Below are 14,934 nucleotides of genomic sequence, written 5' to 3'. Positions count from 1 at the left end.
ATTGTAAAGACACCAATATAAATGTCCTCATGTTATGTTCATGAAGTTGTTATAATAACATTATTGCAAGTGAATAACCAATTGATATTTATTTAAATCGATGGCTTGTATTCCCCTATTGTTTGTCTAATATATTGATGTCACCATTTAACCTTTACCATTGTGTAAAATAGCTTTTTTTATTTATTTGATTCGCAATATGTCCTATATACCAACTGATCATTCTGGATTAAGACATCTGATATTTCAGGAAAATCAGGCAGTTTGAAATTAATTCAGAAATATTGCATGTTTGTGTTTTTAAAGTAGCTAGAGGTTACTTTATACTGTTCCTGCAGCTACTGTGCCTCTTTGTCTGCTACCTGTTCTGTGAAAAAATCTATATGATGACGTATTATTGTACTGATGTAACTGTGTGTGCGCATGTGTGCATGTGTGTTGTTTTCACACAGTATATGCGTATGCGATCATTTCATGCCTGTCCTTTTAACCTCTACCTCTCACCCTCAAGAGGCTTCTCTGCCTCCCCAGGGCATCATTGTAAATAAAAATCTGTTCTCAGTTTGACCTGCCTGGTAAAATAAAGGTTAAATAAAATGTAGAGAATACCTGCAGTTTGTCCTCATGTAAGTAGCTATACTTATTTGTATATTAATAACATTTTGTGTACTGAATTTCAGTGAACATTTTCCTCATTCTGTCATGAAATCACACCCTGTCTTTGAAAGCAATAGAACGATGCGTCCTCTTTTTAAACAAAGTTCCTGACTGTTGGTTCTTTGAATAACGTGCATAGCGCCAAAACAAATAACAATGTTACAATTTATTGTTGACTTCTCGGTGACATTTTCCCGTGTTATTTGCGTGCGTCAGACTTTGGAAGTAAGATTAAGCTGTTTAACATTCCTCAGCACCTTGAGATCACTCTTCTCAGATTACAGAATAATATCTCACCGAATGCCCTTTTGCTCTTGAGAAATCAAATATTTATTTCCACCTTATTCAATTATTTGCTGTTAATTTGCTCGGAATGATGCACTGCTCAACTTTTACAATAATATTTGCATCTTATTGAAGTTTCCTTTTGAAACTTCTCATTAATCATCCATTTTTTCTGGGGAGTCACTTTCCTCTCCTTGCAAACACCAAATTAGGTTGGTCTGACAGATTGTTCCAGGATGGCATTTAATTTGCCTCTACTGACTTGCCATATAATTCAATTAACATTCACCGTCCGCCAAAGGTTAATGTCAGACAAGTGTGCAGGTGAGCTGTACAATACTCTTTGCTGGGTGCATCGCAAACTCTGAGGAACGCAGACGAATTATCCAGAGGCAAAGACAAGCTGTGGTTTTTCATTCACCTGGAGGGTCCACAGATAACAACACATTTTTAATTGAGCCCGTGTCTCCTGCTGTAAAGTGACCTTGTGCATTTTATTTTTTTGAATGACACTGTAGCTCATGAACTTTCTGTGTACAAAATATATTTTATAACACATCTTCATAAAGCTGGGTCAAAAATGGTCATCAGAGATTTAATGATGCTGATTCTGTCTTGTATTATACCATGAATGCAAAACTGCAACCTCGTTTTCAGACGGAAGTAGATGAGAACAGATGTGACCATATGAAGCAAAGGGTTTTGTTTGTATAACAACATATTTAAACCTTACTTGCACTTCATTTTGAAGCAGAAAGAATGGACCCTGTGCCAGAACTACTGTAGTTTTGTGCAACACATTAATACTATGGGACATAATGCCTTTTCTCATACTGTAAATTTGATTGAGTCATCACACAATGTCATCAAAGGCACTTTGTGTAACAGTTTCGATGGACTTCAGCTTTCACCATCGTCTCACCTCATGATCTACCTATCTGTTTTGGTTGTTTATGTGATGAATAGACATAAACAGAATGTGTGCGACCACACCAGAGCTGACTGCATCACTTGAGCAGTACTCGAGTGATATCAGAGTGACCACTCATACCGGTACTCCACATTTCTGAAAACCCATTCTCCGTTCTGGGTAAATTATGGTCGCTTGTGCTCATGCTCCACTGACATACATACAATACATGATAGTGTTATTATGTACTGTATGTATGTCAGTTTCGCTGAGAATGACTGGTTACATTACATTTATGTTTTTGTCATTTGTCAGACGCTTATAATCCAAAGCAACTTAGAAGTGCATAGGTTCTTCCATAGGTTAAGCATGAAATCCATAACTAGTAAAATACACATGAAGGGCTGTTCTAAACAAAAAGCGTTTTTTTATTAATTTATTTTTTATTAAGGGTTAAATGTACTGGTTAAAATTGTACATTTCAAATTAGTGATGAATTAAAGAGGTTCGGATGACTATTATGTCTTTTTTTAAATACTTTCATTCATACAGTTGCATCAACAGCACATCAAACACATCTTCTCGCCAGTGCATGAATGTTGTTTCATCAGATCAGCTGACCACAAGCACATCTCCTCTCCAGTACATGAATGTTGTTTCATCATATCAGCTGACCACAAACGCATCTCTCCAGTGCCTGTATGTTGTTTCATCATATTTTTAAGCCCCCTTTAAAAAGTCTTTCATGCTCTGTGCTCTGCACAAAATATCTGAAGTTATTGAAATAACTTCCTAAAATGGCCACCATTAAATATTTAAACCAGACGACTGGCTTTGATTCAATTCCAAAAGAATATAAAACAGCACAATTGATCACATTCAATTTATGTAATATGTTTTTTATGTTTTTGTATATTTTCTTTTTTTTTCTTCTATCTGCAGTTCCTCTGATCAAGCTACCCCTAAGAAATTCTCTGTGCTGACCTTGTAATATATTTATTTTAAAAAATCAGATAAACACATTTAGAGCCATATATAGAGGTTATATCTCAGGTGAAATGCTTGCTTTTTAAACTACCATCAGATGTGCACTGGAGAAACTTGGATGGACCTGGAAAAGATAAATAACAGCAGTGTTAATGCATAACAACTAGCAACTTGCTGTGGCTTGATATCCTTCACCGTGACCCTTAAATACGAAGCCAGGCAATATTCTGCCCACATGAAACTGGGTATATACCCAGTAAGCTGTAGACAAGTGCTTAAATTGTGAATACGAAAAGTATCTGCATCATTTATCAATTAATTTTCTGTCATTAGGATCCCAGATTGCAGACTTCCATGCTAAAGATGATACGGAAGTTTTTGTTTCACAATGACAATGCAATTGTCAGAACATGATGAATAATCTATATCTTAAATCTAAAAGAATCTAAAAGTCTTGAGCATAAATCTATAAGAATTTCATAGATTAACTGATTTCTCTCTATTGAATATTAAGTCCATAGAGGGGGGGCAGGTGTTGCATGATGACTAAGCATTTCTACTCTTAAAGATTTATATTGTCCATGGGTACCTGAAGACTTCTTATGAATATAACGGGATACAGTGCATGACACAATCTTAGCTTCAACATACATGGGGAATCATTCCCAAAAGCCTTCAGAGAGATGTACCAATGCCATGCTAACATGCACCAATGACAAATACTTTGTTTATTAATGACAATTAATAAACAAATGGACTTATGCACCTTATCTAAAAAGAGCAAAGGGCCAATGCCCTCTTGATAGGATAGATATGCAGAGTGTTGTTTAGCATTGGATGAAAATGCACTATCAATACACAGCAGATGTCCTGTTCAGCAAAGACACTAATTATGTACCAGAGCAGCCGATCACAGCAGGTATTAAGAGTTTGCAAGGACCATACTTCATATTTTAGCTCATGAAAACATTGATGGCAATGTGCTCAAAAGCAGTAGATGGATTACAGTGGGGGAATCCAGACAGGGATTGTGATCCCTTTGTGCCCATTGTACAGTACCTTCAAGAGTAGCAGGAAAAGTATGATTCAAAAAGTAATGGGTGGCAAGCACACACACACACACACACACTATTTCCCTGCATGACCAGGGAATAATGCAATAACAACACAGTGCCCTGTATGGGTTATACATATTTATTTATTCTTACATTGTATCTGTATTACAATGTATACTCATTCTTATGCAATACACAGGGCAGGTCTGAGTCACTTAAATGATGCAAAATAACCAGTCACAATGAGCATGGGTTTTGAAGATGTGCTAACATCATGTGCTGGTAATGCAGTGGTGTCGATTTTAAACTGGCGCAACGTGTAAACCTGCCAATTACCATGGCAGCTGTCTAGAAGAGACAACTAACAGATCTTCAATACATCATTTGTCATCATGGGTATACCAGAATTGCTTGATGACAAAGCTGGCATTGAACCTGCCCCCTGTAATTTGTTTTCACTTTCCAGTCATTTAGGTGGACTATTTCTTTACACAGAAACAAATGTTTCAACAATTCCAATAACCATGTTACTTTAATAGAAATCATTCATTCAAAATGGCCCAATTCTCAAAATGGCTTCAATGAGTTGAGAGTTGTTCCAAGAAATCTTGAAGAGGTCCATTAGCAGATCATTCAACCATTCTCATCCGTCTCCTAATGGCCCCTTTTTTTAGTCATTATTCCTGCGGCATGATTTGTGCCCCGAATCAAAATGAACCATTTGTAAAATAACAGCCACATTTCCAGTTAATGTTATTTAATCAGCATTTGCCTAACTTTGGAAATAGGTGTGAGCTAACCAGCCATTTAATTAATTTGTGCATTTGGAGATACCAGCTTGATATCAAGGCCCATTTTTTGTTTAAAAACTGAGATGAGATGGCACAGCTCCAAATGTAAACCAAAGCAAGAGAAGGCAGAACCCTTAATATCATATCAAGGCCGATCTATTGGCCAAAATGCTTCACAACTAAAACCATCATATATTATACTTGATTTGCATCAATTTGCACAATACGAGTTGGCAAATCATTTTAGTCCACTTTTATTCTTCAGACATATTCATCCAGTTTGTACAATTCGATAATGTTTATGGGATGTACGGTACATTTGAATCTGGAATCAAATGGATACTAATGATTATTATAATGATTGCAATGATTTGCTTGTATTATGCACTTGCAATTAAACATACCTGTGTCTGTGTGACATGTGTCTCCATGTATTTGTGGTATAGTTCATTGTCATGTGCACTGTCGCTCGATTTAATTGCTCTTCGGGGATAGATAAAGTTGCCTTGCGATTGTGATGTAGTGTTACTTTCACAGTTTTACAGTGGTGACATTTTCTTTACTAGAATGGATACGCTGAGATTTAACACACTTGACAGAGGAATGGACGTACATTACTGCATCTTGGATGCAGAAAGGCTTCATCCATCAACTCGTGCATCTGAGATATATTGTCACATCTATTGTGACTTTGACAAATGATGCTAAAAACTCAAGCCAAAGCCACCTTAATGTGAACAAATACGGGCATGCCTGAAGTTCATGTGAACCCCTTTCAAATGTGTGTTAGTAGGTGGGATACATTTAACACTGCCTATTTTTTCTTTAAGGTTTAATGGAAAGTAAAGAGGATATCTTTTCTGTTGAGTTACTTACTTTAAGTAGGCATGTTGCATGTTGATCTGCTCAAATAATATTTGTTTTGTATCATACAAGCATGTGTGTGCAGTAATTTTAAGACAGGTGGTAAGACACCTAAGGTTGTCATATACTGTGATGCCCACACATTTCCCTAGTTTCGCAACAGACAGCCCTGTTTTCGAAATCATTGTTTCCAGTTATGAATGGCGTTACATTGCCTCTCTTTCATGTAGGTGATAGCAGATCAAATAATGGCCATTTAGTTTCTGTTACCTTTGACATTCCAGACAATAGCTATTTAGCAGTCTCTATGGCTGCTTGATGAAACAGACACTTCTTGGAACAATTGGCTTGGCTTTCTGTGAGTCACTGAACATAATGAATTCCAGGCCTTCATTTTGGACCTGGCTTCTGTGACAAAATGTGGTTTCGGAAATTGTTTGATGAAGTGCTGGACCAGGTTACCATTAGTAAAGGTACTGTATTTCATCTGGTGGGGTATGGAATTGTATCGCTTCCTTTTCCAAAATGTGTGGTTTTATAAAGTAGCTATTTATATGTGTGTTTAATTGCTTTCATTGCTGGGCTGTCTTACATTTGTAGCACTGGTAGTATTGATATAGTACCTGTACCCTTTTAATATTTTAGATTTTGTGGTTCCTTTTTCTTTATCTGTTTTTATCTGAGTTCTGCACACAAATATTATTCACAGAATATTTCTCAGCCACCAATAATCTCAGAATAAATAATAATAAAAATTAACTGAACTATCAGCTAAAATGATCATTGATAGTTAACGTAATCTAGCCTATCTGACTGTTTTACCCTTAGTACCAGTCAGCTAGCTAGAATTTAATTACATTAGCTAGCATTTTTTTGCTCACCTGCCACCGCTAATACAGGCTAATACAGTGTCAAACAAAATCCACAGACTTCTATTTAACTCCGCTTCCGTGTTTAAGTAAACATACCACCACAAAAGTTGCACAACTGTTACAAAACACTTGCCACACTATCCACAATATGACAAAATCTATATCATGGCCCTGTGTTAGGCCAGTATTCACATGAATACTATTATACCGCCCACCTCTACTGTCCATATATTTGTGTGTGTATGATTACAATTTAGATTATGCCTGTTTGATGGCTCTGACTAGATGGCATGTGTCATTCAAGCATAACCCACAAACATTCAATGCAGTTCAATTATGTCAAGTGGGACATCTTTGGCATAGCTGTCACATTCTCCTCTCACAAGAAGCCAATATTACAGGAGCAGCATGAGGACATGTTGCCTGCTAGAGCATTGTCATGTCAGGATGAGCCTGCAAGACTGGTGCTGTACTGTTATTTAATCAAGTTGTCATCAGCCTCAAAAATCACTTATAATGGCAAATTAAAGTTTGAGATGTCAGACAATGTACTGCAGTCTTGAGCAAGATACTTGAATTTCTTTGGCAAATATACCTATTTATTATGTACCAATTTCCAGTACTGTAGTCAGTAATGGTATCAGTTAAGCAAATAAACTCTTTTTGTCTCTCTTATGGAATCACCAGTTACTTTTAAAAACATGGGGTACTGGTGGCTGCTGGGAATCTCACGTGGTAGAAGCGCCACTTGTGGCACTAGTGATCACCACATTTTCTGATGGAACACAACCCATGCCAGTGTTGACTGTGGCCGGTAGCCTTACAGTAGCAGGGTGTAATTGGCTTTGCGCCGCTCAGGAATATGGGAGAGATACAGTGGGTGGAGATATATTTAACATTGTTCATTGCTCAAGCGACTTCTGCTGCTAGGCATCCGTGGCTAGCTCCCTGAGGACTAGTATGAATGGGTCTCCTCCACCACCACTCTGCCCCTGCACAGCTTTCAGCTGTGCTGTGAAAAGAAGCAAAGCAAAAGGCTGATGTTTCACAGGAGAACTACACATTGCCTTCACTTTCTCAAACCAGTAGCAGGGGCCGTATTTGAGAATGCTTGAACATGGTTTGCAATTCCAAATTCGGGTGGGATTGGAGCTGCCTTTTTTTCTTCTCTAAAGCACTACTAATATTACTGTATTTTGTTAGTGACAATAGGTAATGGATACACATAAAAATTCTCATCAATAGCTTTGCACTGGAGTAAACAAACAGCTAGCAAAAAAGGAAATATATTATTCAATGCTGCTAAGCACACTGCATCCAATGAATGATGCAAGCCTGATCATTATTTTCCTGCTTCATAACAGATTTTATGTCTGTCTTTAAAATATTACTGAATGAATCTTTGCTGGGGAAATGCGAACAGATTGTTTATTATTTACCACAGTGCCTTTTGTCAAAAAAACAATCAATTAACAAGCAGTAAAACAGAAGGATTTTTCATCTCTATGAATCTCATGTGCATGGAAATGTGCCTTAATTAAAACTAGCTCATGATATGAATATGAAATGTGGCCATTGAGGAGAAACTTTGTAAAGACCGGACACCTTTACTGGAACCAAAACTTCCATTCAAAAGGGACAATGTCGATTTTCAGTGGGGCATATTCAAGTCTGTTAGCCCACTGTTTGTTGACAATGTTATATATACAGTATATACAAGTATATATCAGGTGAAAAATACCAAATGACCAAAGCAAAAAAAACCCACAGATTTCTTGAATGGAATTGAATTGAATATCATTTCATATAGACCATGCACAGATCCCTGATGTTTGTCAAAACTGAACGAGTACCACCTGGCACAAAGTAAATAAACCGAATGGGAATTACCTCTGTAGATTTTTTTTTATTGACTAAATTTGCCAATTTATTTGAGTGGTTTGAATATGAAGACAAGAAAATTGCACTCTGGCCACAATCATCCAGCTATGAGAAAAAAAACCAAAGGGCAGTGGAGCACTGTCAGGCCAGGTCTTTGTTATTTGTCTTCAACATCTGTCCCTGCGTCTCCTGCACTGCCAAACGGCTGCATATTAACACAGTGGGCACTGCGCATGCTTGATCTTTCAGACCCAGCAGTTGTCTCTGGTCCCTGAGGCAGTTGTTTCCTGTGTGTGTGTGTGTGTGTGTGTGTGTGTGTGTGTGTGTGTGTGTGTGCCTGCATGCGAGTGTGTGTGTGTGTGTGCACAATGCCTGTGAAGGGAAGAAAATATACTCAAGAAAGGTCAAAGAACTGGCATTGGCAGTGTAAGCAAGGTTCCCCATGAAGCCTCCGGAGTGGAATTCTGCCTTAATCCTGAGCACATATAAACGTATTCACTTAAATAACAGTATGTTACGTATATATGTGACCTTTTATGAAGTGCATGCAACATTTTGGAATGGGTCTCTCAGTTAAGATTTTAGTGTTAGTAGTACATATTAACATCTTTTCCAGGGGTGTTTGCACAAAGTATTAAACCAACGGTGCCAATAATTGTGAAACTTGTTTTTTGAAGATATATATATATATATATATATATATTTTTTTTTTTTTTAAAGATTGTAAGTTAGCACACTGCTAATACTAAGTATTTTCTTCTGCATATTTATCAATATTTCCCAAGCTCACCGTGTATGGTCTCACAAGTAGCTGTTTCAGTTGAGAAAGTTTCACACAATGCATTTACATATATAAAGCATTTGTTAGTTTTACATACAGGTTTCTCTATATGTAAAATTCACATATAGAAAGCAGGTTACATGTGAAGATATGCCGTGGTTTATGAAGTAAAGACTGTGACTGTTGGACTAATACTTACACTCACACTCTTGATAACCATTTTAGTTCACTGGCAGCAATTTTGATGTTTCTAAATTTAAAGTAATATTTTACTGCAATTGCAAGCTGGTGCACCAAGCATTGTTTCCTGGTTGCCTGCAACACTTCCCTTCACCTCTCTTCCCACACAGTCTAGCTCCTCCGAAGTGGTGCTTCCTGTGAAACCCTTACTGTGCCTCCCTCTCATCTCCCGCCTCTTGCTAAATGAATTCCATATCAACATGATTTAAAAACACTGCCATACTGTGTCATCACAAATGCAGGCAGAATAACAGACCATATTCTGTTTTATGCTTTGTCTTTTTTCCCCTGCCTCTTCTTCATTTTCATCTTCTTTTTCTAGGCAAGGTGCGTATAGTGCAAGTCATAACAGCTGCAAGGACAAGAGTATACGTACTGGGCAGAAAGCACTTATGTTAATGGTTGGCATTTATATAGCGCCTTTATCCAAAGCGCTGTACAATTGATGCTACTCATTCACCCATTCATACACACACTCACACACCAACGGTGATTGGCTGCCACGCAAGGCGCCGACGAGCTCGTCAGGAGCATTTGGGGGTTAGGTGTCTTGCTCAGGGACACTTCGACACAGCCCGGGCGGGGGATCCAACCGGTAACCCTCCGACTGCCAGACAACTGCTCTTACTGCCTGAGCCTAAAGACGTGCACTCACTTTATTAGGCAGCTACCCCTATCTACTACCACGTATGACCTTCTTTTGCCTCCAGAACTGTGTGAATTTTTGTAGCATGGATTCAGCAAGGTTCTGGATTTTGGTTTATGCAGATTTCTTCAGGTATACATTCATGGTGTGAAACTCCTGTTCCACCTCATCCCAAAGGTGCTCTCTTGGATTGGATCTGGGGACTGTGCAGGCCACTGGAGTAAACTGAAGCTACTATCATGTTCGTGGAACCAGCTTGAGATGATGAGTGCTTTGTGACGTGACGCACATTATCCTGCTGGAAGTATCCATTTGAAAAAAGGATGGGGCTGTGACCATAAAGGGATTCATATTGTCAGCAATAATGCTTGGGTATGATGAGGCATTAAAATGGCAATGTGTATTTAGGGGCTTATTGTGTGTCAAGGAAATATTCCCCACACCATTACACCACCAGCCTTCACCTTTGACACAAGGCAGGATGGATTCATGCTGTCTACACCAAATTCTGACCATACCATCTGCATGTCATAGCTGGAATCGAGATTTATCAGACCAGGCAACATTTTTCTTCAGCAGGCCAGTTCCTTTGATCACGTGTGCACTGTAGCCTCCTCTTTCTGTTCTTCGCTGACTGTAGTGAAACCAGCATGGTCTTCTACTGGTGTACATTACATTACATTACATTACAAGACATTTAGCAGACACTCTTATCCAGAGTGATGCACAATGAAGTGCAGATCGAACACAGGGACAAGTGTGAAGAGGACCCTAGCCCATGGTGTGGCCCAAGTGCTTCCAGGTTCAATCTGTTAGACATTCAGAGATTCCCTCTGAACACACAACAGACAAAACCTTGAAGGCAGGTGTGCATACATATTGTATGTTTTGAAGAAATATTGAATAAATTAAATACTATTTTTGTTTGTGATCGATTCAAATGTGTTTACTGATTAAACCACATAGATCATCTGGAGAGATTCCTTTTGGAATCACATGGTGCTCACAAAAAGGAAACCATTGGATCTTAGCCACAACAGGAACAGGAATGTGTTAAATGCAGTTAGTCAAGAAACAGATGACAAGCTGGAGTGTTTAAGCTCATAATGCCCCCAACATCTTGTGCTCGCAATGACAGTCGATTCTAATGAGCCTCACTCATTAAGCCTGCAAAGAGTGATTTTCTGAGACTGCAAAGCTGATAGTAGATAGCTGTGAAATATGGTCTTCCCGTGAATTTTCTGTGAATAACTTTATTACATCATCATCACAGTAAGTCAGTGTCACATTCCGTGCCTAATGTCACCCGTGTTTTTATACATCATACTCATCTCTGTTTATATTGGGAAATTTGGGTTCCTTTTTCTGTCAGGAGCCAAAAATAATAGGCCGCTATGGACTGATTATAAGAACATTTGTATGGGGTGTTTTGTGTAGTATTTATTGTACTTGATGAAATTGGGGGGTGGGAGGGTTATGGTCAGTTAATTTGTTTGTTTGTTTGTGCATTCATTTGTTCGTCATGCTCTAGTATTATGTATCCGTCACAAGGATCAGATTATGCCGTTACACAGAACTGTCAATAAAGTAAGAATTTGGTTTAGTCAGAGATTGACCTACATATAACATTAGCAGGTACTGTTTTCAATTATGAGTCACAGTGAAATAACTTGGTTACAATGCTAGTTCAGAAGATGGTTGGCTTCATTGCCATCTTGTAAAGCTCACTGCTTGTGCAGTTACTTAGCCAACTGACAACCTTGCTTCTTGCATTCATTAGATGGCTACCAACAAAGTTATCGAGATTATGAGGTTATTTTAGGCAGGTTAGGATTTTTTCAGATCAACTTAGTAGAATAGAATAGAATGTTATATATTTGTGTCTCATTGAACTCTTTTCATGGCAAAAATAAAACTCCAATTGCATTTTTAAAAGAAAATGTATATAAATCTAACTATTCTCAAACAAAATCTGGGTATTTCAAATAGCTGTGGTCCTGGCCATAGTGAGCCAGGACCACAGCTACTATCTTGAAATAATATTAGCTGTGTTCCTGGCTCACTATGGCCATTTACCATTTAAAGCCCCAGTGTTCTATATTAAAATATCACTCATTTGGTCTGAAAAACAGCTCTTGACCATGTCTGCATGCTTTTATGCATTTTTGCTGCCACATGACTGGCTGATTAAATATTTGCATTAACAAGCTGCTATACAGGTCTACCTAATAAAGTGCTCACTGAGTGTACACTCACCGGTACTTTATTAAGAACATTTTGACTTTATTACACCTACTTATTCATGCGATTATCTAATCAGCCAATTGTGTGGCAGCAGTGCAATGCATAAAATCATGCAGATATGGGTCAGGAGCTTCAGTTAATGTTCACATCAAACATCAGAATGGGGAAAAATGCGATCTAAGTGACTTTGACCATGGAATGATTGTTGGTGGCACATAGGGTAGGTTGAGTATCTCAGAAACCGCTGATCTCCTGGGATTTTCACTCACACTAGTCTGTTTGCAAAGAATGGTGCAAAAACAAAAATAAATCCAGTGAGCGGCAGTTCAAAGCTGTCAGGAAGGTGACATTAATGCAAATAACCACCCATTACAACAGTGGTATGCAGAAGAGAATCTCTGAACACACAGCGCATTATAACTAGCCATAAATCATCCAGTTGCAAGCTACAGCACATAGTTTCCATCAAATGAAATGGTGAAAGTGGAACTGCATGGCATTTACCTCTTAACCAATTTCTCTGGATTTGTAATATCTCAGTAATTGGACTATATTTTTTTAAACACATAATGAGTTTGCACAAAATGTGCTCCTTTTAATCCACCAGAGGTATTGAAAATTACTGAATGTTCATCATCATCATTTAACAAAGTTCTAGGGCATCTTTTTCCCCCTCCAAGTTACCAGATTGTATTCACACTACAGAAATATGATCTCGTAGTACTCTGACATATTTGTGTTGTACACAGATTCTATCATATGGGAAGCCCTCAAGGTTACAGAAATGTATGAAGCATAATTCAATACAGCATTCTAATTAGGTTTCTTCAGAAGCAAGTCTTGCCCTTCTGTACCTAATTAATTTATATTGCTAATTATAAATGCAGCTGGAGACACTGTAGTAAAATTAGACTGCAATTGCAATCTGTTGAGTGTAAAATGTAGTGTAAATCTAAAAGACACAACCCCCACAACCCTTTGAAAAACTGGTTAATATACAGTGCATGAAAAATGTCAAAATGAAGAAATTCTCACATTTTCATTTGACGGAAATGCACCTGTCGCAGTTTGGAGTAATTCAACGAGAACACAATTTTAGAAAGTTTACCTTACCTTACCTTGCTGTATTTTTGTTTTGCTTTTGAATGTTGTTTTATTGGATGTGGTCCCAAGACCAGGGGTTAGATGATCCTCCTGATCATCATTCACATCATTGGTCATCAGACAAACTCTCAGTCTATGAGAGTTCCTTGCAGGCAGATGGCACCATGTCTCTAAGATCTTGCGTGAGAGTAAGGGTTTTTCCAGATTCATAATTATAACCCGATTATTCCATCAATTTTAATTTATTCCTGGTCACATATCTAGGATGGCAAAACTATGCAGTCAAGTGAGCTTTCCTTCATCAACTTAAATGTGAATAATGCATATTACAGACAGGTATAAAGATAGGTTAAATCTGCAAAAATATTGCAGGTAAAATAGGTAAAATATTGTCTGCATGAGGGCAGACAATATTTAAATCGACTGCAAAAAAGCTGATGCCTTTTCTTTTCTTGAATAGCTAAGGTGTTGTTCACTTGAAGCAAATCTGCTAATGGCATCATCATTATTTTCATGCCTATTTTACACCGACTTAAATCAACTTCCAGAGCTGACTGGAGAATGCAGATTGTATCAACAGTCTCTCCATTGTTCTGTACTGCTGATTTCCCATTGAGAATATTGGAGGTGATTAAAGGTGGCTTGTTTGACTGAAGAGAGAAAAGTTTCTTTATTATTCCTATTCCCTTTGATCATTATTATTATGATAATTTTCTACCCTGCATTGAATCATTACTGGAAAGGTCAAGTACTCGGAAGTATTTAATGCCTCCACATCTTGAATTACTGCGCTTCTGGAATTGGACTCCGGCTCCTGTCCTTGGAGTTCACTCTCATTTGATGTAAACCCCATTAAAGAATAATACAATCAGCTGACATCACTGCTTGTTAAATTGCACTACCGATCATTTATTTGGCCATGTTTGAGAAAATAGTGAACAAAGGGTGATTTATGGATGATTTCAATCCTGCCAGTCATTGTTCAGCCTTGTAAAGGCTTAAGTGAAAATATCAATGAACCTTTCTGGTCTACTAAGCAAAAATGAATAGGATAAATGACATATTTGAGATTTATCCAGTTAATTTTCAAAGACAAGGCCAAAACTTCACTGAAATTGAAGATTAATTTAACCATGGCCTGCGTATTTTTGTTAATAATGCAGCACATATATGTAGGCAATTATTCAACACAATCTTATGAAATCTGGAATATTTTAAGTAGCTCTCTTTATTACATTGTGATTAATTTTGCTGCATAATCTTTACACTTTATACTGCTACCACACTATTTACTGTACAACTTTTGCATTGTTTTTGTAATCCTTTATGAGATCACTTTTTGACAGAAAGGGCACCTCATATTATCTTAACTTTATTTATATTCCAGCTGTTTGTATTTGGTTTACTGCACATGAAAAAGTGTACCAGTTCAAAAGCCAGTACTAAAAATACATTCTTTCTGAAAGTTTCTAATTCTGATTCGTGATATTTCAGTTTGAATTTAATTTAATCTATATTCCAATTACTTTGATTTACCTTGTGGATTAACTGCCAGATTGTTATCATTGCTAATTTAGTTACCCATGAAAAAGCTTTGAAATTCCTAGTGTTCAGTTT

Source organism: Conger conger, chromosome 2, assembly GCF_963514075.1.
Source record: "Conger conger chromosome 2, fConCon1.1, whole genome shotgun sequence".
Classification (NCBI taxonomy): Eukaryota; Metazoa; Chordata; class Actinopteri; order Anguilliformes; family Congridae; genus Conger; species Conger conger.
The sequence above is the reverse complement of the archived record's forward strand: the minus strand, read 5'-3'. Positions refer to the sequence as shown.